Below are 24,899 nucleotides of genomic sequence, written 5' to 3' on the forward strand. Positions count from 1 at the left end.
GACAAAATTAAACATAGCTTCCATGGAGGTCTATTGTGCAGGTTCAAGGAATCAAGAAGCAATTTAAAGTTGTTCTCAATAATTAAGGATATGCCATGTAGCTGCTGTGTCAAATAGATGACTTGGTCCAAAGCCTAAAAATCGGTGTAATTATTGGAGGTGATACTTAAGGGAAACTGCAGAGATTACAACAAAACCACCTATGTCATTTTTGATGATCCCCGAGATTCTGCCGCTTAGAATTCCCAAAAGAAGAACCATCTATGTTGAGCTTAAAATGACCCGTTGCCTCCCGCTGATTCTGTTTTCCATGGCTTAACGCTTTCTACTTGGTGATACCTTCCACCGAAGACCTCTCTCATATTAATGCCTTGCCAAGCCTCACGGTACACTGTTTACAAGGAAATCCATTTGTCACGCACCAAGAATTTACAACACTGATATTCCTGAGATGTGACAGTCAAAACATATATACATCTCATTGATAGGACAAATTTACAGTGGCGAATTCTTACAAAGTAACAAAAGAAAGTTTAAGCACAACTACAGTATCTTCCAAATTTGATCCTGACGAACACTCAAAATGAAACTGCAGTTACCCTGAAAAAATGTTTACCATAATTTGATGAGTTTGGCTACTCAGTAAGTGATCATCATAATCCTAAAAATAATCATGATTGAAAGATATCAATATTTTCAAAAAGGAGATCTATTAACAAAATGCATTAACAGTTTCACTTTTAAAAAAAATGCATAATTAAGTATAATTCGAATAATTGAAATGCGTATAACATTTTAACAACAATGCATAATTCAAAGGATTTCACAAATTACCCTACTGGCGTCCCAAATAGGTCACCTATATACCCCATCAGCGTCCTGATGGGTCCACTTAATCCCTATCGGCGTCCCAGATAGGTCCACTTAATCCCTGCAGGTCCACTTATACCTCACCATCGTACCGGATGAGTCCACTTAATCCCTACCGGCATCCCAGATAGGTCCACTTATACCTCACCGGCGAACAGGATGAGTCCACTTGCATACTTAAAGTATTCTAAATCTCTTTAAACATTCGAAAGCAGCAATATCATGTACTCAACATATCACTGAAATTATTAATATGAATTTCACTAAAACCATTAATAACAATCACTTTCAATAACATTTCTAAAATAACCAATCAAATATTTTGGGCTCAAATGAAGAAAGGTAGCAGTTTGTAAAGACATTCTAGCATAATTGCCAATCTAATATGGATAGAAAAACTCTTATAGAAATTCACGAATACAGAATTATCACAATTTATGGGATGTTAATTCGCAAATGAACATTTCACAGACAATGCTATAATCAAATGCAAAAATATCAGTTTTCAAATAATAAGACAGTCATTTGCCCATGAAACTTACAATGTCTAAATATTCAAAAACAGTAGAAAGAAATCTAACAATTTTACTAAAAGCAGAAATATCACATTTATTTTTAATAATTTTACAGTATCTAAAATTTTCTAACAATGGACAAGAAAAATAAATAAATTTATTTCTAAGAATTTACAGCATTTAAAATATTTTACAATAGATAAAATGTCATCATTTTTACTAAAAAGATTATTCTTCGAAATAATGGGGTCGTTTGCGAATAAAATTTATCGCGCCTAAAATTCATGATAATAAGCAGCAGTAATTATTTCATTTTATTTTTAAAAAGAATGGATTGTTTTTCGAGACAATGAGGCCACTTACCTAAAATATTTGAGAGGCGGCTTCCGATAAAAACTCGGCTAGAAAGAGAAAAAGCTCACTGCGTTTCGACTTGAGAGAGAGAGATCTCAAAATTTTCTAGGGTGGGAGTCCTCGCCTCTCCTATTTAAATTCTTAAAACACCTTAGTATATTATTTATTAAGTTACACCTCACACATGGGGTGTAACAATTATATTACTCCTGAAATGTTAAAACCTCACGTCAAGTAAAGGACGTGGTGAAGGTAAGGAAAAGCTTAAACCAAAAGCTTTTGAAAGTAGTGATGGTCCCTAAGGACTATCATGCTTATACGAACCGTCACTTATTTAAATTTTTTTTTTTTTTTTAGGATTATTACATTCTTCCCCCCTTAAAGAAATTTAGTCCTCTAAATTTGTGTACCTGATTACTAAAAGTGATAGGGATATTTTTTTCTTATATCGTCTTCTCGTTCCCAAGTCGATTTCTCTCTTGAATGGTACTGCCATAATATACGGACTAAAAGATTCTCCTTGTTGCGCAACACTTGTACCCTTCTATCCAGTATCAAAATTGGCTGCTCAATGAAGGATAGGTCCTTCCTGATCGGTAAAGGTTCATATTTCAAGATATGGGACGGGTCGGGCTGATATTTTCGTAGTGATGATACATGGAAGACATTATGGACATTTGCCAACTCGGGTAGTAAGGCAAGTCTATAAGCGACACCTCCGATTCTTTCCAGGATTTCAAATGATCTGATATAACGTGAGTTCAACTTTTCTTTCTTGCCGAATCTCATAATGCCCTTTATTGGTGAGATTTTTAGGAAAACTCGATCACCTTCCTCAAATTCAAGATCTCTCATTCGATTATCAGCATAACTCTTTTGCCGACTCTGAGCTGTCCTGAGCGTTTATCGAATTAATGCTATCTTATATGTGGTTACCTGGACAATTTTGGTCCCAAAAGCTTTTTTTCACCAACCTCATCTCAACATATGGGTGACCTACCTTTCCTTCCATACAAGGCTTCATATGGTGCCATCTGAATACTGGCTTGGAACATATTATTATAAGTAAACTCAATCAGGGGTAAATGGTCATCTCAACTTCATGTAAAGTCAATTACACAGGCCCTCAGCATATCTTCCAAGGTTTGGATGGTCCTCTCCGATTGTCAATCAGTTTGGGGGTGAAAGACAGTGCTAAAGGTGAGTCTCATTCCCATGGCTGACTGTAGCGTAGCCCAAAATTTAGAAGTAAATCGAGTATCCCTATTCGATACAATACTGACCGGAACTCCATGCAATCGCACTATTCCATAATGTAAAAATTGGCCAGTCGATCCAAAGTGTACGTCGTGCGAATTGGCAAAAAGTGGGCAGCTTTCGGTCCACAATGACCCAAATGCTATCATGTCCTGAATTTGTCCTAGGCAAGCTATTGACAAAATCCATAGAGATGTGCTTCTACTTCCATTCTGGCATGGGTAAAGGCTGCAACAACCCAGCGGACCTTTGATGCTCAGCTTTTGCTTGCTGACATGTTAGGCACTTAGACACAAATGACGCTACCTATTTTTTCATATTATTCCACCAAAGGTTCTCTTTAGGTCTTGATACATTTTAATACTTCCGGGATGTATCGTATAGCGAGAGTGATATACTTCTTTCAAGATAGTTTTTTTCACACTCTCATCATTCGGGACACAAATCTGACATTTGAATCTTAGCAAATTCTTACTACATATAGAGAATTCGTCTCTCTTTTCCTGTTTCACCTCTTTTACAATTGTCATAAGCTGAGGGTCTTTCTTTTGTGTCGATCGAATCTGTTGGATTAATTAGGGTTCTATCTTAATATTGGCAATCATACTTACCACACCATTAATGGACGGAGTCGGATGCCAATCCACTATTTCCTCTAACAATCTCATTTCTTGGATCTATAGATGAGCTAAGACTCTCGTAGATTTTCTACTTAGAGCGTCGGCCACAACGTTAGCTTTTCTTAAATGATAATGGATTATACAATCATAATCTTTCAAGAAATCCATCCATCTTATCTGCCGCATATTTAAATCCTTCTGAGAGAAGAGGTATTTCAAGCTCTTATGATTTGTGTATATTTCGAATTGCTCACCATATAGATAATGCCTCCACATTTTCAAAGCGAATACTATTGCAGCCAGTTCCAAGTCATGAATTGGATATTTTTTCTCATATTCTTTCAACTGTCTGGATGCATATGCCACTACTTTTCCATATTACATTAATACACAGCTCAAGCCTTTATGTGAAGCATCACTATAAATCACAAATCCCCCACTCCTCTCAGTAATAGTTAAAATAGGTGCTGAAGTTAGTCGAACTTTTAGTTCTTGAAAACTCTCATCACGTTCACTTGTCCACTCAAATTTGACATTTTTCTGTGTCAATCGAGTCAATGGGGTTGCAATTCGAGAAAATCCTTCTACAAATTTTCTTTAATATCCTACCAATCCCAAAAAGCTTCGAACTTCAGTTACATTACTTGGTTGTTTCCAATTAACAACGGCTTCAACCTTTGAATGATCAACTGATAGACCTTCATTTGATAAGACATGTCCTAAAAATGTCACTTGTTCAAGCAAAAATTCACATTTACTAAGTTTGGCATACAATTTCTTTTCTCTTAATATTTGCAATACTATTCTTACATGCTGCTCATATGCCTTCTGATTCTTGGAATAAATGAAAATATCATTGATGAATACCACAATAAATTTATCCAAAAAGGGCTTAAAGTCCCGATTCATCAAATCCATAAATGCAGCCAGTGCATTGGTTAATCCAAAAGGCAAGACTAAAAATTCATAATGGCCATAGCTTGTTTTGAAAGCTGTCATGGGAACATCTTCACTTTTAATCTTAAGCTAATGGTATCCAGATCTAAGATCAATTTTTGAAAATACTTGTGATCCTTGTAATTGATCAAATAAATCATCAATTCTAGGTAATGGATACTTATTTTTCACTGTCACTTGGTTCAACTGTTTATAATCGATACACAATCTCATGGTCCCATCTTTCTTTTCAACAAACAATACCGGAGCACCCAAAGATGACACTCTGGGCCTGATAAAACCTTTATCTAATAATTCTTACAATTGTTGTTTAAGTTCCTTAAGTTCTGCAGGTGACATTTTGTAAGGTGCCTTAGAAATTGGGGCTACCCCTGACAATAATTCAATAGAGATGTCAATTTCCCTGTTAGGCGGTAATCCTGGCAATTCTTCAGGGAAAACGTCGGAAAATTCTCGGATAATTATAGTGGTATCCAAATTTATTTCTTCCTTCCTATTTTCTTTGATATAGGCAAGAAAGCCTTGACACCCTTTTCGAAGGAGACGATTATCTCGAATACAGGAGATTAAATATGATGGGGAGTCTTCTTTGATACCATTGAAGTAAAATATTGGTTGATTCGGAATACTAAAGGTAACCATTTTCTTGTAATAATCAATACTTGCATGGTATGTAGAAAGCCAATCCATGCCTAAGATTCCATCAAAATCTTGAATTTCTAGGAGTATTAAATCAACCAACAATTCATTTTCTTCTATCTTTATTACACAGGATTTGTACACTATGTTGGTGTCATTTGAATTTCCCATCGGTGTGGCTACCTCTAGAATATATTCTAATTGTTCTGGTTCTACGTTTAAGTGGCATGGAAAGTGTGGTGACATAGATGAATGAGTAGATCCAGGATCAATCAAAACATGAGTTACTTTTTGGAAGATAATAATAGTACTTTGGATCACTGATTTTGAGGCCTGAGCGTCTTTTTGGATGATGGCAAATACTCTTCCCTTCATCTGAGGGTTTTGAGTTATCTCTCCCTGCTTTGGAAGCTGTTGCATCTGTAAGCTAGGACATTCTCTAATCTGGTGCCCCAATTTTTTACATTTAAAACAAGCTCCAGTATTCCAATAACAAGGGCTCGATCTATGGTTTTTCCCACATTTTTTACATGGTTCTATTGGGCTTTGAAGTGGCAAGAGCCTTGGCTTCTTGTTTGCCCTTTCAAATTGTTGTCGATTAGATGTTGTGGGTCTAACCTGAATTTTCTGATTTTTCGTCTTTTGATAATCTTCGAAATCTTTTTCGATAATTTGGGCTCGATCCACTATTCCAGCATAAGTTATCAATTTTAAGACTAATATTTTGCTTCTAATAGCTGGTCTGAGACCCCTTTCAAATTTCTTTACCTTTCTTGCCTCGTTGTTAATCATATGTGGTGCAAACCTGGCCAATTCTGTAAACTTGGCCTCGTACTGTGCGACTGTCCGGTTTCCTTGGATTAATTCCAGAAATTCCATTTCTTTTTGGTCTCGAATAAAATATGGGAAAAACTTTTCATTAAATGCGTCTATAAATCCTTCCCAAGTTAAGGGTTTATTTTCTTTGACCAATACTCCTTTTACCATTCGCCACCAATGTTGTGCTTCACCTTTTAACATAAAAACTGCCAAAGCCACCTTTCTATCATCAGGACATTCCATTATCTCGAATATTTTCTCCAATTGCATAATTCATCCCTCGGCTTCCAGTGGCTTTATAACACCCTTAAAAGAAGATGGGTTCAATTTATTAAATTGTTCGATATTACTCCCACCATTTCCCGTAACTAACTGCTTAGGTGGATTGTTGTTTTCCTTCTGATGTTGAATTAGAGCAACCATATTTTCCAAGGCTTTGTGAATTCCTTCCATATTAGCTTCAGTTATTCTAGATCTTGACTTCGTCCCAGTCTGGACACACAATAAATGTGATTTTAAGTACATTCTTTTTAAATTTCCTAAGAATCTTAAACCTATTGCTCTGATACCATAAAATTGTCACGCTCCAAGAATTTACAACACTAATATTCCTGAGATGTGACAGTCAAAACATATATACATCTCATTGATAAGACAAATTTACAGTGGCGAATTCTTATAAAGTAACAAAAGAAAGTTTAAGCACAACTACAGTAAGTGATAACCATAATCCTAAAAATAATCATGATTGAAAGATATCAATATTTTCAAAAAAGAGATCTATTAACAGAAATGAATTAACAGTTTCACTGTAAAAAAAAATACATAATTAAGTATAATTCGAATAATTGAAATGCTTATTACATTTTAACGGCAATGCATAATTCAAAGGATTTCATAAATTACCCTACTGACGTCTCAAGTAGGTCACTTATATACCCCATCAGCGTCCTGATGGGTCCACTTAATCCCTATCGGTGTCCCAGATAGGTCCATTTAATCCCTATAGGTCCACTTATACCTCACCGATGTACTGGATGAGTCCATTTAATCCCTACCGACGTCCTAGATAGGTCCACTTATACCTCACCGGCGAACCGGATGAATCCACTTGCATACTTAAAGTATTTCTAAATCTCTTTAAACATTCGAAAGCAGCAATATCATGTACTCAACATATCACTGAAATTATTAATATGAATTTCACTGAAACCATTAATAATAATCACTTTCAATAACATTTTTAAAATAACCAGTCAAATATTTTGGGCTCAAATGAAGAAAGGTAGCAGTTCGTAAAGGCATTCTAGCATAATTGCCAATCTAATATGGATAGAAAAACTCTTATAGAAATTCACGAATACAGAATTATCACAATTTATGGGATGTCAATTCGCAAATGAACATTTCACAGACAATGCTATAATCAAATGCAAAAATATCAGTTTTCAAATAATAAGGCAGTCATTTGCACATGAAATTTACAATGTCTAAATATTCAAAAACAGTAGAAAGAAATCTCACAATATTACTAAAAGCAGAAATATCACATTTATTTTTAATAATTTTACAGTATCTAAATTTTTCTAACAATGAGCAAGAAAAATAAATAAATTTAGTTCTAAGAATTTACAGCATTTAAAATATTTTACAATAGATAAAATGTCACAATTTTTACTAAAAAGATTATTCTTCGAAACAATGAGGTCGCTTGCGCATAAAATTTATCACGCCTAAAATTCATGATATTAAGCAGAAGTAATTATTTTATTTTATTTTTAAAAAGAATGCATTATTTTTCGAGACAATGAGGCCACTTATCTAAAATATTTGAGAAGGAGCTTCCGATAAAAATTCGGCTAGAGAGAGAAAGAGCTCCCTGCATTTTGACTAGAGAGAGAGAGATCTCAAAATTTTATAGGGTTGGAGTCCTCACCTCTCTTATTTAAATTCTTAAAATACCTTATTATATTATTTTATTCAGTTACACCTCATAAATGAGGTGTAACAATTATATTACTCCTGAAATGTTAAAACCCCACGTTAGCTAAAGGACATGGTAAAAAGTAAGGAAAAGCTTAAACCAAAAGCTTTTGAAAGTAGTGATGGTCCCTAAGAACCATCATACTCATACGAACCATCACTTATTTAAAAGTTTTTTTTTTTTTTTTTTTTTTAGGATTATTACACCTTATCTACTAAAATTAAGACTCTTGACTAATCTTATGATATTAACTAAATTCTATCTATAATACGATAATCACATTAATACAATCATAATGAATAACTCCAACAAACTTCTCATTTATTTTCTATTAACAAGGAAATAAGAAATCTCTCTCTCTCTCTCACTTAGGACTTGGCTTTAGAACCTTGTGACCGGTCCGACACATTTTTTGCCGGACTGAAATTGTTTTTTTGGCATAAAACTGTATCAGACTGTCTTATAGGGCTTTTGGATTTCCGGGAGCTTGTGAAGCAAAGAGAGAAAAGAGGAGAGAGATCAGAAGAGATGAGGAGAGATAATAGATGGGATGGAGATCACATGAGAGAGAAGATGAGAGATGCTCATTTTAGGGTCTGGTTTTCGAGCACTGTTTTAGGGATTTTTTAGAGCCTTGTTTTAGAGGAGTGTGATAAGAGAAAAGAGAGAACAAATGGGAGAGAGAAGAGCTCGGCCGGGTTTTAGGGTCTGGTTTTAGACCAGAGAGACCAAAGGAGAGATGGTTCCCTGTTTTTCGTCTTGGAGCTGGAGAGAAGCTTGGCGTGATGGGAAGCTAGAGGAGAGAAGCTCAGCGTAGTGCAAAGATGGAGGAGAGAAGTGTTGTGTGTGAAAGTTCTAAACCTGACGGGTTGATTTTTGACAAATAATGTATGAGAAAAAAGAACCGGAAACAAGCAAATAAAGCAATAAAAAAATAATAGCGAATACAAAGATTTACATGGTTCACCCCAAAAGGGCTACATTCACGGGTATGGCAAAATGAAATCCACTATACTAATGAGAGTTACATCAAAGATTTTGAGATATAGAGTTACCTCTCTAACCCTCGACATAACCTCGTCAAGCAAACTCTTTTAAGCCACTCTCCTGAACAACATCACATGTCGTTCTTGATACTCTTTACTTTTGGCAACTATTATCGACAACTCCAAATAGAGACGCGAAATTAATGCGAAACTGATTTTCTTTTTAACTAAAAGGGAAAACTACCCAAAATCTCTATGGGAACCGCTTCTCTACAAGAATCTGGCTTTTCAATTTATAAGAGATACCATTGCGATGTTTATATCCATAGGAAGCCTCTTCTCTATAAGGACAGATCTTGCCTCTTATGCAAGGGAAGCCCCTGCCCCTCTAGATATTTATATGAGGCACCATCGTAATTTTTCTCTCCCTAGAAAGCCTCTACTCTATAAGGAGAGACCTTGCCTTTTATGCAAGGGAAACCCCCGCCTCTCTCTATCTAGAGCAAGCCATAATCTCAATCCTATATGATATGAGATTTCTTTATGTGGGTGATTTTGGATATTACTAAATCCAATATTCTTCACCTTGATATCAAAATCTCTTGCTCACCATACTAACATCCCTTTCATAACTTTATGAATTTTTTATCATTTGTTAAATAAATTCCTTCATCAATCTTGCCTGAAAAATAGTATACTTGCTATCAAATTTCTCCACCTTGAATATTGCATTCGAAACCTTCACCACCATACCAACAACTCCAAACTAGGCTCTGATACCACTTGTTGTGGGTGGAAGCTCAAAACTCGACAGGTTGATTTTTGACAAAAAAAAAAGTACGAGAAAAAAACCCAGCAACAAGTAAATAAAACAAGAAAGAGAAAAAGAGAACACATGTTTACGTAGTTCACCCCATAAGGGCTACATCCACAGGCACGACAAAATGAAATCTATTATACCAATGAAATTTACATCAAATAGTTTGGGATATAGAATTACCTCTCTAACCCTCAACAAAACCCAGTTAAGTAAACCCTTTTAAGTCACTTTCCCGACTGACACCACATGTTGTTCTTCTTTCTCTTTACTTATGGTAACCATTAACGGCAACACCAGATAGAGACGCGAGAACGATGAGTTTTTTTTTTTAACTAACAGGGGAAACCACTCAAAATTTTAATGGGAACTGCATCTCTTCAATAAACTAGCCTTTCAACCAATATGAGGTACCATCGCAATATTTCTCACTATAGGAAGCTCTCTTCTTTCTAAGGAGAGACCTTGTTTCTCATGCAAGCAGAAGCCTTGTCTCTCTCTCTAGAGGAAGTCGTCTTTCCCATATGGTGACCTAAATAAAGCACATATTTTTTTCTCTTTCATCCCATATATATAAGTTAGGAATTCATACTGAAACTTCTTATAAATGTTACATATATCTCAAAACCAAGAGCTATACTCAAGAGTCCTAATTTTTTTGGATTTTTATTTCCTTTAAGAAACTTGTCAATATCAATCTCAATCCCACATAATATGAGATTTTTTTATGTGATTGATTTTGGATATTACCAAATCCAACGAGAATCTCAACGTGTTAGGGCAAGTCAGGAGAAAGAAAAATGGCATGCTAGGCTTTGTTTTAAAAGGGAAAGAGAAAGTTTGTTGTTAAAAAAAACTTGTTAACGTTCTTTTTACTATAGAAGTTCTCGCACTGCCAAACATGGAACTTCTACAATAATAGGAATGTTTTCTTTCGGAATGTTTTCTTTCAGGCAATCAAACACACCCTAATGTGCCATTTATATGTCGAACACATATCTCTAATTGTGTCCTTTTTAGTCTCGAAGCCCCTTCCCCCCTCTATCTCTCTACGGCAGCGACTTTGTCACTTTAACTCCTATCTCTCTCTATGTGCCCTCTCTCTCTCATTCTCTCTCTATGACCTTTCTTTAACCGTACTCTCTATCCCTCTCTGAAGCTGTGAAGCCTAATCTCGATAATGTGTTATCATTTCATTACAAAGTATGATATTTGATAACTACATGATATGATCACAAATAAGTATTTCAGAATTTCTAGATATCAACGATCCAACTTCTTAGGGCCCAGAACTTCTAGGTTCTAGAGAATCTCCAGCTTCTAAGTATCAATTGGGTCCCTGAATCCTCTACAGTTTGCAACGAATGCTGCCGTCTCAATTGAAGTGTTTGGTTTACCTACTTTAGTAGTTAGTCTCCCATTTTTTGAGTTTTATAGAGCTACAAGTTACGCCACGCAATCCTATGGCGCTCTTTTTGCTAATCGTTTGTAGGATATTCTGTCATTTTTCAATTTTAATGAGGTATTGGCTTTAAGATTTTATTTTTTGAAATACGAGTTTTGCGTTTCAATCTTTTAAGGGGAAATAACTTGAGATGTTGAAGTACTAAAGTCAAAGTTCTAAAATATTCGTTTTAGACCTTCAAGATCTAAAACATCACATAAATTAATTTCCGATCTTAAAGGTCTAAAGTCTGACATTTTGAAAAAATAAAATAAAATAAAAAAGAGTATCAACATATGAAACATTAAAAGATTTTTAGCTAGCAAAAATTAGGGGGATACAAGACTAAATTTCCCTTAAAAAAAAATCAAGGAATGTGATTGGTTTGTGCGAATGAAAAACACAAAAAATAAGAATATAAGAACATAGCATATATAGATTAAGCCTATGGTCACCTGTACAAAATGAAAATAACTCAAATAATACGTTTCTGCATAGCACATTGAAAATAGCCATGCATAGCCCCTTAGGGAATCTGGGGAGTTTTTGCTTTGCAGGTCCATTTGATATAAAGCAGCCAATGAAGTGGAATTGATTGCGGTGCTAAAGGTGCTCAAAATTTTAAAAGATAGAGGCTTACACATGAAATATGTGTCATAGAATGCGATTTCCTAAATATAGTTAATTGATGTAATTATGTCTCTAGACCTCCTTGAAAGTTAATGGAGTTGAGCAGGGATATGACTGTGGCATTCCAACATATTTAAAGAGGTGGAATGGAATAATGGATGCTTTAGCTAAGAGAGGAGGTACGATGCAAGATTTGGTTGTTTCGGATGTTTTGATTACTTGATTACATTGTGATCTCTTTAGATTAATAAAATGATGTAATATTGTAAAAATAAAATGAAAATGGCCCCTCTTTATTTTAAGGAAAAAGTTTATATAAGGATGCTAGAACTACAGATGCTCCTAACATATCCATCAAAAAAGGGAGTTTTAATGTTGAAAAACCCTTTAATTGATCATCTTGACATGAAAAATAAAGAGATTTTAAGTCTCAGAAATAGTTCATTTGACAACATATTATCTACACCGTCTATTTTCAAGATTTTCATAGGTTTATAGATCTACTTGATTTTAACTATTTTTAAAATTTAAAATTTTGTAATTAAATATAAAAATAGATTTTGAGATAATCTTAAAAACATTTTACATCAAAAATATATACCATGATTAAATTTTGAAGGGCAGCTTACCTCGATACCTAGGGAGGCGTTCGGATGCAAACTCCACCCTTATTTTAATTCACCCCATTTTAAGCTTAGTTGTCAAATTCTTGAAACATAAAACCACCTTATTCACCACCTTGTAACATATATTGAGCTTATTGTGCATGGTTTATAGATGAGAAAAAAGTCACAAGAGACCACAGAAGCGAGGCCTCGAGCATAACCGTCTCCCATAAGCTTTCACAACAGCCACTAAACTTTCAGTCAGCCCTACTCCGAGTGCCTTGCACCACGTCCAACTGTAGTTAACACCATTGTTCGCAAAAATGGCTGATCTAAGTATTAAGAAAAAGCGAACTCCTCTACAAGAGGGGTATAAGAATAAAAGATTATGTGGGCCAATGCGAAACTGGCAGGTGGTGGGCTGATTGTTAGGGGCTTCTGTTAAGGAAGATATCAATGGACGGACCATCGGGAAATTGCAGTGGATCGACCACTGGAATGCTTATTGGGACGATGACGGGTTGCCATGTTGACAGAAGGGGTGGTGGTCAGGGCTGGAGGGGCTGGCGTGTCTAAGAGGCCACGAGCAGCGAGACGAGCATTGTCACCTAGCAACAACAGAACAAGGAGCATGGCTAATAAGAGGGAACTAGGGAGGGGTTGGGGGATCTTTATATAAGAGAGAAAGAATAGGGACATGTTTAAAAGAGAACCAGAGAAGTATTTGCTATGGTGGTTGGCTTCGTGGGTGACACATTTAATTAATCCTCCCATCTACTATCTCTGCGTTTTTTCTCTCTCGAAATACACATCCTTTTTCTATTTTCTCACTCTAAAAACGCAATCTGTTTAGATGCCAAAACGTGCTAGCCATCTTCTACACGATTTCCATTGATAAGCACATCAGGCACGTCCTGGAAGATGAATTGCATTCCCAAAATTTATTTGATTATATGCTCCTGCAGGAACGCATTGTTCAGTTATCCCATTATTAAAATCCATCCAGGCGTATTCTTAGGATCTGAAATTACGCCAAAACTAACTTCCCTGGAATACTGACCAACCCAAAAAGAAAAAAATTATAAGCACTCAAGTGTGAGCTGTTCCGCCTTTCTCGTGAGCATGTGTTATTATTTAATTGTTTATGAGTTCAAAATCCAACCTTTTTATTATTTAGAAATGGACACGGTTAGGATACGGCCAGCCCGCATATTGTAGAAATGCGGGCTTGGCAATAGATATATTTTTAAAATATAATTTGATCCTAATTTTTCGAGAATATATAATTTTTTAACATGAAGATTATAAATATGAAAAATAAATTTTGAAAATTAGAAATAATAATTATATCAAGGAAACATTTGGTCTGTTAGTTATAATTGTTTTTAGATGGATCACCTATTTGCATCCATCTTTAAAATGAATGCTTTATTCCTTTGGACCGCAGATTGTAGAAATGCGATCCAGCCCACATGAAACAATTGTTCTTTAGAAATACTTTGGATCTCAAAATTTTAGATTAAAAAATATACACTAAGGAAAGGAAAAAGTTTATATAAGGTTGTAGCCTTAAAATATATAATTACAAATGCACCTCAAAAATCAATCGGAATGGTTGTTTTAATATTGAAAAACTCTCTAATTGATCATCTTGACATAGTGTATGAATGAGAAAAAAACAATTATGGGGGTATTTTGGTCAATTTATATTTTATGAATTATTTTTTTCATATTTTTAATAGGTGTTTCTCACTAAAGATGTACATACGCTCCAAATTTTAGATCATTCTGATTAGTAAAAACAAAATGAAAATTGAAATACTATTGGACAACTGTTACCATACGATGAAATTTGGATGGCGGTGCTAAATCACTGTTCATTTTTGCCTATAGGCGTTTTGTAGTGTCTTCCATATATATAGTGGAGGCTCTAAACAATCAAATTAGATATACAATAAGAAAGAGTATTTTAGGGTTTGAAATCTATTTTCTTCATATCCGAAATAATCATTAACATATTTTCCAACATTAAAAATAAATATATCGGCGATATTTGAAATGCATCCTTGTAAAGCCGCGGCTCCTTTTGTTTCTTATTTTTTTGTTTTCAAAAGAAAACGCGTTGTCTATGAAACGGCAGTGCATGAATCCTTTTTAGGGCAAAAGCTGAGAAATATGACCGCCACGGCCCCACGGTATATCTTTTAGGGCAAAAGCTGAGAAATATGACCACTACGGCCCCACGGTATATCGATGAATAGATAGAAAGAAAATTGTTTCATGCGGGTTGGACCGCATGACTACATATGCGGTCCAAAAAAGATAAAGCTTCCATCTTAAAAATGGATGCAAGTGGGTGTTCCATCTAAAACAATGAAAACAATGGTCTAAATATTTTCTTACTAGAATTATTATTTCTAGTTTTTAAAATTTACTTATTTTTTCATATTCATGATCTCCATGTTAGAGATTGCATGTCCTTAAAAATTAAGTCCAAAAGTCCTTCTCAGAAATAGATTTATTAATACGCCCACATTTCTACATATGTAGCCGCATAGAAACCGGGTCTTAAGAGAAATAGAGGAGCCCACGTCATGTGATGGGACATGCCCTCTCTAATAAACTTTACTTTCCTTGGTATAAAGTTAAAGAATAAGCTTTTTGTTTGGGAAAATTAAAAAGACCCTAAAATTACACTTTCTATGCCACTTACCCCAACCTAATTTTTCTATCAATTTATTTTTCAAAACAAACTTTCTATCCAAATACCCCTAAGAGAAAAAATACATTTTTTTTTAAGACGATAATGCTTTTCATGTACACAAAAATCATTTTGATCAGATTTAACGTTGATTGGACCCCAGTAGCATACTGCCAGAGCGCATCATCACATTATCGGAGCGCACAAGTGCCGGACTTCCCTAAGACAACTACCAGACCGAAACTGAGTACAGTCGGACTACACTTTAAACAGTGCTGAACCGCCCTTTGCAACTTCTATACCGCACGTTACATAGTGTTGGACCCCTACTACTAGACCACACTTTAAACAGTGCCGGAGCTCTACTGCCGGACAACACTTTATACAATGCCGGAGATCTACTACAGAACCGCGCCAGAGCCCCTATTTTGGTAGGACAGAGAGAGGAGTGGATAAGCTAAAAGTAAGCGAGGGTAGTTTAGGTATTTTTATATTTAGTTTTGATTGGGGGTATTTATATAAAAAGTGTATTTTGGAGAAAAAAAATGAAAAAAAGAGTTAAGTTGGGGTAAATTGCATAAAAAAATGTAGCCTTGACCTTTTTTTTTTTAATTAAGAATAGAGGCTCGTTTGGTATCTACAAAAAAAAATGCAAGCATGTTTGCAAGAGAGAGTATAGTGTTGGTGAGAAAATCGAGGAAAACTCAATTATTGAGGCCCTTGATTGGCATGCTTTTCCTAATGGATTGTGATGCACTCATTTTGGTGAAGTCGGCTCCCCCTTCTTTACTTTTTCTCGACCTTTTTATGAAGCGCGTCTTATTTGAAGTCGGCTCCCCCTTCTTTACTTTTTCTCTACCGTTTTTATGAAGCGCGTCTGATTTGAATTTGTGCCATTGAATCCTTTCCTGGAAAAATGGTTTGATAGGGCTGCAGCCATATCAAAGTAAGTAAAGCCTTACATCATAACTCATCCAAAATTACGATTTAAACATTCAAAACCCTTTATATCTATCATCTGGAGTTGATCATTATGGTTGTTAAAAAACGTTAGGATTTTATGCTGTAAAAATAAGATATATTATAACAAAATTATACTCCATCCATTATGCCCTAAAAATAACATATATTATAACATTAATGTGGCCTTATTATGAAAGAGGTAAAATGTCTTATAGTTTACAATCCCAAAAATTAAAGGAAAAGGTTTATTTGAGGTTGAAATGTTATACTATGGAAGTTAGGTGCACCTCAAAAATCTAGTATAAAATAAAGTTCCAAAGTTATAAAACATCCTAATTGATTATCTCCACCTGGAAATATATAAATATAAGGAGAAAAATAACCATAAATCCTACAAATAGTACATCTTGTAATAAATTATCTAGACATTATATTTTTAAGATTTATAAATATTTATCGATCACCTTGATCTGTACTTTTTTAAAATTTTAAATTTTATAATTAAGGTTGATATTCAAGCCACCATAAGATTTCCAGCACCAGGACTACGCAAAATTTACTTGTATAGCATAAGGTGGATAACCTAATAAAAACCTCCACCAAAACTAAATGCATCAATAGGAGCTAAAGTAGTCAAAAGTTTCTGCCATTTTCTTAATAACACTAGTGCAAAATAGGCTTTACTTACAGTAGCAATACCCCTCTAGTATGCGATGACATTGCTTAAAATTTATATGTTGGAATTCCTCAAAGATATATATCACAAGTTCCATGTCTCATCTTGTGAGCATCCCTGCGAAAGGAAGGCCACTAGATGATGATCCCTTGATTACATTACCATCTACTGAGGCCAAATGCCTTTAATAAACCAAGAGCAAAGGTATCCATTCCACTTTTCTGACCTAGAAAATCCACTTGTGGCACTTTATCGATGAGTGGGGACAAAAGAAAAATAAAAGGCTAGAGCCCCTACATATCAATTTGGATTTCGAAAATAATATAGGGGTGGCAATGAGTCGAGTTCGTATGGGCTTGTCGTCTTATAGGGCCGGACCAAGTGAAGCCCCTATATATCAATTTGGATCGCGAAAATAATATAGGGATGGCGTCAAGTTTGTATTGGCTTGTCCTCTGATAGGGCCTGGACTAGGTGAAGCACTTATGTATCAATTTGTGCTCCGAAAATAATATAGGGGTGGCAATGGGTCAAGTTTGTATTTGCTTGTCCTCTGATGGGGTGCGGACTAGGTTAGACTTGGGTGAGGCCTAGCTCAGCAACCTAGGGCCTTGGCTAAGCCTATTTGAAGGGCTAATTTGAGGGACCTCCTTTCGTTCAATTCGCCCGACTGGATTGGGTTGGGCTATGAACAGCTCTGGAGGGATTATCATGGGTGTGTAGGAGAGATTATGGTACCTTAGCTTAATTGAGACCCTCAAACTCCAACCCTGATACAATGCTTACACATTAAAAGGTAAAATATACAATAAGATCGTTTGCTAGGGAACAAGATGATAGTAACCAACCTTAACACATAGTTGTGAATTTGGGCTTGTTAAAACGGTATACAGTTGACATACTGTGTAGAGCTGGCTTACCATGTTGCCGGTCGATTGCACCTGCTGCATATGACTATTTGTATATAAACCTCCAAAAGCTTTTTCATGAGAAGCCCTTTTTTGCTATAAAAAGTTACTGACGTCAAACAGACCTCCTTTCTAGATTCCCTTCTCGCAGGGGAGAATGCAGTGACCTCTCCAACGATTCTCTTTACTTTGGTTCCTTCTCTTGCAAGAAAGAAGAGGAGAAAAAGTAAACGCAGAGAAAGGAGGTTTACGATTTTTTGGCAAAAAAGGAGAAAGACTTGGACCATTGGGACCATATTATATCAAAAATATATTAGAGCAAGTTTTCATATTTGAATGGTGTTTTGGTATATTAAAGAGATTAGCAACTGATATTCTTTGAATCTTATTTTTTGTGCATCTCTCCTACGGTTAGTGATTTTATTTTGATTATATTTATTTTTCCATTATGGCTGAAAATTTAAACCCAAATGACTCAAATCCAAACCTCAAAATTACTACTGAGGTCTTGAAAGGAAGGATAAATTATCTTTTTTGGTCAAACTCAATCCAATTGTTTATAAGTGGAAAAGACAAGTTGGGGTATTTGATCGGCTCTAAGCAACCTCCTGAAGAAAATAGACCATCCTATGAAGACCGGCAAAAGAATAATGACTAAGTCAAATCTTGGTTATTAAATTCTATGGATAGAAAAATTGCTACAAGACTTTAGTTTCTTCCTATTGCTATTACAACTTGGAATAATGCCAAGGATGTTTATAGTGGAATAGATAATACCTCCAAAATATATCACATTAGGCAAGAAATAATGAATTTAAAAAAAGGTGAGCAAACAATTGGAGAATTAATTAGTATTGTACATGGTTTATTTGATCAACTTGAATACTATGTACCTACTACTACCGATTTTACAACCCTTACTACAAGAAAGGATCGAGAGATGACATTTGCTCTTCTGTTTGCCCTTGGTTCTGAATATGAAAGTCTTAGGAGTCAAATTCTTGTCACATCTACCATGTCTTATTTCAATATTGTTTGCAATATTGTGTCAAGAGAAGAAACTCATACAGAAGTTATGACTGAAACTCTAAAAGATAATCTTAATTGATCTGCTTTGAAATCTGAAGCTAATGAGGGTGCTAAAAAATTTCTTGGTTGCAAGGTTTTTATTACTCGTGGTAAAGGACAAAATTCAAATCGTCCCTATTGACCTGAATGTAGAAAATGACACTTTAAAGATTGTTGGAAACTCCACCCTGAAAAGAATAAATAATTTTTTAGAAAAAATAATGCTTTCAACATTGCTGAAAATAATGCCTAACAATCCCTTGAGAAGCTGGCACAACTTGTTCAAAATTTTGGTAAAGCCTTTATTTCTTCAAATTCACAAGATTCCATCAATGTCCTAGGTTATACATCATTTCTCTCTCAGTCTTTTGATTCTTGGATTATTGACTCTGGTGCCACATACCATATGGCTGGTACTCATACAATTTTATCAAATTTTGATAAATCTTCCAAAAATGGTCTTGTCACCATTGCCAATAGCTCTACTGTAGCTTTGGAAGGAAGTGGAAACATATAGTTTTTCACTAATTCTTACAAGTCAGATGCTCTATTTTTACCGAGATTTTCATCAAATCTTCTTTTAGTCAGTTAAATCACTCATACTCACAATTGTAATGTCATCTTTACCCTGGCCAATGTTATTTTCAGGACCGGACCAAGGGGAGGAAGATTAGTGAGGGACGGTTGGAACGAGTGCTATACATTTTGGATACAAACTGCAAGGCTTTGGTGACTTCAAAGGAGAAGGTAACTGATTGTCAAATGTGGCATCGGTGTTTTGGCCACCCATTAAACAAAGTTTTTGGTTAATTGTTTCCTAGTTTACACTTAGATTCTAAAAACTGAGATATTTACCATTATGCTAAGCAAAGCAAATTCCCTTTTAAACCTTATGACAAAATATCATCATCTATTTTTAGTTTGATTAATTTCGATGTTTGGGCTCCTGCTCCTGTTACCTCATATCGTGGGCATCAATATTTCTTGACCTTTATTGATGATTTTTCTAGACGTACTTGGGTTTGTTTACTTCATTCTAAGGATCACGTGTTTCTTACCTTTAGAGAATTTTTTAAGACAATTGAAACTCAATATGTTGTTAAAATTAAGATTTTACAGTCTGATAATGGAAGTGAATATGTCAACAATTCTTTTTCTTCTTTTCTCAAAGAGAATGGAATAATTCACAAAACCACTTGTGTGGGTACCCCTCAACAAAATGGAATAACATAATGTAAGAATAGACACATACTTGAAGTTGCGAGGTCTCTTTTGTTCCAAAACAACAACCCTAAACGTTTTTGGAGTGATGCGGTTTTAACTGCTTGCAATCTCATAAATAGATGGCCAAATAAATTTTTGCAAGAAAGAACGCCAGTTGAAATGTTGAAGTGAAAGAAAAGTTCTCTATTACACTTGAAGATTTTTTGTTGTATATGTTATGTTCATAATCAAAATTATAATAAATTAAGTCCAAAGGCAAGGAAATGCATGTTTCTTGGATTTAGTAGCACTCAAAAGACATATAATGGCTATGATAATTTTTCAAAAACTGTTATTATATCCTGTGATGTTATTTTTAAGAAAATGAACCTTACTTTCCTCAACTTCCCATTCATGAGGAAATTAAGGTTTAGGGAGAGAATCATGTGCTGCCTTTGATTTCACGTGACGACCCTATGGAGAACAAACTCAATCATAATATTCAAAATGATGTGGAAGCTAGAAATGATGAAGAAACTTAAGAAACCAATCCCTCGCCATCTGATCGCCAAGTGGGAACCAGTCATCCTCGAAGAAATGTTCAACTCTCAAGTAAGTATCGTGATTTTCACATTTTTGATGCTTCCACCAATTACCCAATTCAGAAGTTTGTTAATTATTCTATTGTCTCTGTATCTTTGTTGTATATCTGCCATTCAAGAACATGCCAGCTCTCAACAGGCTTCTTCCTATCTTGTATGGAAAAAGGCTATGGAAGAAGAGCTTTGGGCTCTCGATAAAAATAAAACTTGGGAACTAATCAAATTACCCAAAGGGAAAAAGGTGGTTGGGAATAATGGATTTATAGAACTATAGAAAGATACAAGGCACGACTTGTTGCTAAAGGGTACACTCAAACCTACTGCGAAGATTATAAGAAGACATTTGCTCCTGTTGTTAAAATGAATACCGTCAAGGTTTTATTATCAATTTCCACTAATTATGATTGGCCTATGTATCAACTTGACGTTAAAACTGCATTCCTGCAAGGGGACCTTGAGGAGGAAGTTTATATGAAAATTCCTCAAGGACACCCTCATGAAAAATCCAATCTTGTTTGCAAATTAAAAAAGGCTATTTATGGCCTAAACCAATCCCCTAGGGCCTGGTACGTAAAGTTATGCTCTTCCTTGGCAAAATACAATTTTAAAAGATGTAATGCAAACTCATCTATGTTTGTAAAAAAAGGGGAAAATAAAAGTGTTGTGGTTCTTGTTTATGTCGATGATATCATTGTCACTGTGGATGATGCCCAAGGTATTACTCATCTTAAGAATTACCTCCAGCATGTATTCGACCGAAAGGATTTAGGAAAATTAAGGTATTTTTTGGGAGTTGAAGTGGTTTATTAAAAAAAAGGTATTTTTGTCTCCCAAAGGAAATATACTCTTGATCTTTTGAAAGAAACTGGCAAATTAAGAGTTAAATCTAGTGAGACTCCTTTTGAAATAAATTCTAAGTTAACTATTGAAGACGGTTTACCTCTTAAAGATGTTGGAAGGTTTCAACAGTTGGTAGGAAAAATAATATATTTAACTATCACAAGACTGGATATAACTTACGTTGTACGTACGGATAGCTAATTCATGCATGCTCCTCGTATTTCTCATATGGAAACTATCAAAAAGATCATAAGATACCTCAAGGGTTCTCCTGGTAATGGAATTTGGATGCATAAACATTGTCAAGTTGATATTCTTGGGTATTGTGATGCTGATTGGGCTGGGAACCCATCAGATAGAAAATCAACTACTGGTTTCTGCACATTTGTTGGTGGAAATATTGTTACTTAGAAAAGCAAGAAATAAAATATTGTGGCTCGTTCTAGTGCTGAAGCAGAATATCAAGTTGTGGCTTCCACTACATGTGAATTTATATGACTTAAAGCTGTCATTCAAGAACTTGGTTTTATACATGGTTCTCCAGTCAAAATGTATTGTGACAATCAAGCTGCAATCCACATTGCTTCCAATCCAGTTTTTCACGAAAGCACTAAACATATCGAAGTTGACTGTCATTTAGTCAAGAAAAAAGTTAAAGCTAAAGTAATTCAAATTCCATATATCAACATTGAAAATCAACTTGTAGATATCTTTACCAAAGCTGTCGAAAAATGGAGGCTTAAACATATTCTTGCCAAGTTGGGTGCTTTAAAATCTTTTTGCACCAACTTGAGAAGGAGTGTTAAAACGCTATACAGTTCGCATACCGTGTAGAGCTTACATACCGTGTATACAGTTGGCATACCGTGTGAAAACAATTTGCCTAAGTATTTCTTTTATTTTTTGAATCTTCTTATCAACTTATAAATTGTAAAGAGACTATCAGAGATAAACATAATAAAACCATATTTTTTCCTTCTTCGTAGATGTAGGTTGTATATAGTTGAACCACGTATATCCTCTGAGTTCATTTCTTCTTCTTTTGTGAATAAATTTAACAGGGCTGAGTAAAAGTATCCTGAGCTTAAAATCCCAAAAACTTTTCTTTGATTTTCTAACGTTTTGAGTTCCTTGATTTCACATCTATTGGGTTTAGAATTAATGTGACTTTGCTGTGCGAGAGGTAAACCATCTTATAATTTACAATAAGAAATATTAAATGCACCAATTGTAGCTAAAATGGTGATTTTTTTAAAAAAAGTTAGATTTCCTCTCGTTGTTAATGTTAAGAAACAAGACTCGGACCCACGACCCGGCTGGGTCCCTGGTCCAAGTTGTCCGTATAAACTCGGTCAAGTATGTACAAGTTATAATAATAAAATATAAAAACCGGCCTTTGGCTGGTTCCCACTCGGACTCAACAGGCCTGTTGAGTTTGAGTAATTCATGCTAGTTCCACCGGGCGAGGACTCGTCCTAAATACTACATGCACTTAAGATTTACTTTAAAATGGTTAAAGTATCCTTTTTTAAAACTAAAAATGCTGTGAAACACGTTGACATACAACCACGCCCTAAAAGAAATGCTTATCACTTAAGCAAAGTTTTCAAACACTTAATAAGATTGATGATTGATAAAAAAGGATTTAAAAAAAAAAAAAAATGAACACGGATCTGACCCAGGTTCGGGTCCGGGTCCAAAAGTTGGACCTGAACACTATTCGGGCTCTGGCCCGGGTCCGTGTCTATGTGGACTCGACATGAATAGTGTTATTATATAAATAATATTTAATATATAATATTAAATTATTATTTAAATAAATATATTATATATTTTTAGTCATAATATTTAAATAATACGTGTATATATTTAAAATAACATTTAAATATTTTTATTTTATTTTTAGATCGGGTCTTTTTTAGGTCCAATTGTGTCCAGGTCCAAGTCTGGGAACATCGGGTCCGGTCAGGTCTGGGTCCCATATTGTCATTTCGGGTGTCCAGCCGGACCGAACCCGTCGCCACCCCTACTTTTGTGAGGTGGCAGAGTGGGTGTGCTCCCTGAACAATCCGACGAAAAAACTAGCTCCCAAATAAAAATAGAAGTTAAAACTAACATCCCTCCATTAACAAATGACTTTGTTCCCTTGACAATACTTATTGGACCACTCGGATGGCCCTAAGTATCTATAGTAGAACTAAAACAAGCTTACAAAGGCATATCACATGCGAAATTTGGTTTAAGTGGTAGGCATTGAAAGGAAAAAAGAAGGCCAAAAAAAATAGTGACAAAAGATATAATAATTATATATGGCACTCTCAGCATCCAAAGCTTTTCAATTGTAAAACTCATAAATTAAGTTGGGTTTGCAAGGAAATAATGCCGCTTGTTTTCTATCAAAGAAAACCTCAAAGGAAAGATGAAATTCGTTATATTAGCAAAGACAAAAGGTATTGATAGAAAATGATATATATTAGAAGTTGTCATCTTTGAAATTATCCGCATTTAGAGTCCATGAAAATTCATGATCTTCTCAGTGCACTCTCGGATAGGTTATGTATTGTGTGCACCCCAGTGGTAGCAAAACTGGTCGATTAGAATTGGAACCAGTCGGTTAGATCGCTACTAGTGGGGGTGATGAGTCTGGTTAGGGCCGGTTTACAGCACACCTCATGAGACAGCACTGTCCAAAAAAAATTGGCACCAAAACTGGCCGGTTCGATGTCGAACTGGCGATATTTAGTCTAAACTGGCCGGTTTTTCCTTACCAATAAGGTTTATCGTTTTAACGCCTGATATAATGCCGTTTTCAACGCATCAAATAATGGCCATTATTTGACACTGGCCCCGTTATTTTTCACAGAAAAAGATTTTCCAGCTTTTGTTTATTCCATTTTCAGGTTTTTTTTGCTTTTTTGGTCAACTATTGATGTTATACACCAGAAAGTTTCTATAAATCATCGATTATTGAATCAAAAGTCGAAAAACTAAAAGTTCTTGGCTGATTGAAATGGGGATTTTTGAAAATTAAAAATTTTTGCCATTTTATCAAATGCAGCTTCAATACCTCATAGATTTTCATAAAAATGGAGGGCTTTGATTTATTGTTGAAGGATTCAACGTTTATATATTTCCATTTTTCCAAAACGGTGAAAATGAGGTATTTTTGGGCCCGAAGTACTGCTGTTCGAAGAACTGTTTTTTATCCAAACAAATTGATTTCTGATCGATCAATTGATCAATTTTTATCGAATTCATCACTGAAGCTTGATCATAAAGGCCTCATCTATCAAATAAACTACTTATTTTGATTTACTATTGATTACATATTTTTATATCGATTTTGCTTTTATTGCATTTCTTTCCTGAAATTTTCGTGAAGTAAAAAATCCATAATTTTTTTAATAAAGATCTCAATAGTGAACGAATCTTCATGAAATT

General features: G+C 35.0%; 1 long non-coding RNA gene across 1 annotated transcript; it reads right to left on the bottom strand.

Moving 5' to 3' along the window:
- Positions 1-51: 51 nt before the first annotated feature.
- LOC148781041 (uncharacterized) lies at positions 52-13,456 on the bottom strand. The gene is made up of 2 exons (XR_016060562.1): positions 12,522-13,456; positions 52-391 (listed from the first exon to the last, which is right to left on the bottom strand). It is a non-coding gene; the product is annotated as an uncharacterized LOC148781041 (long non-coding RNA).
- Positions 13,457-24,899: the final 11,443 nt, after the last annotated feature.

Source organism: Amborella trichopoda, chromosome 8, assembly GCF_054954075.1.
Source record: "Amborella trichopoda isolate Santa Cruz 75 chromosome 8, AtrichopodaSantaCruz75HAP2 v2.0, whole genome shotgun sequence".
NCBI lineage: Eukaryota > Viridiplantae > Streptophyta > Magnoliopsida > Amborellales > Amborellaceae > Amborella > Amborella trichopoda.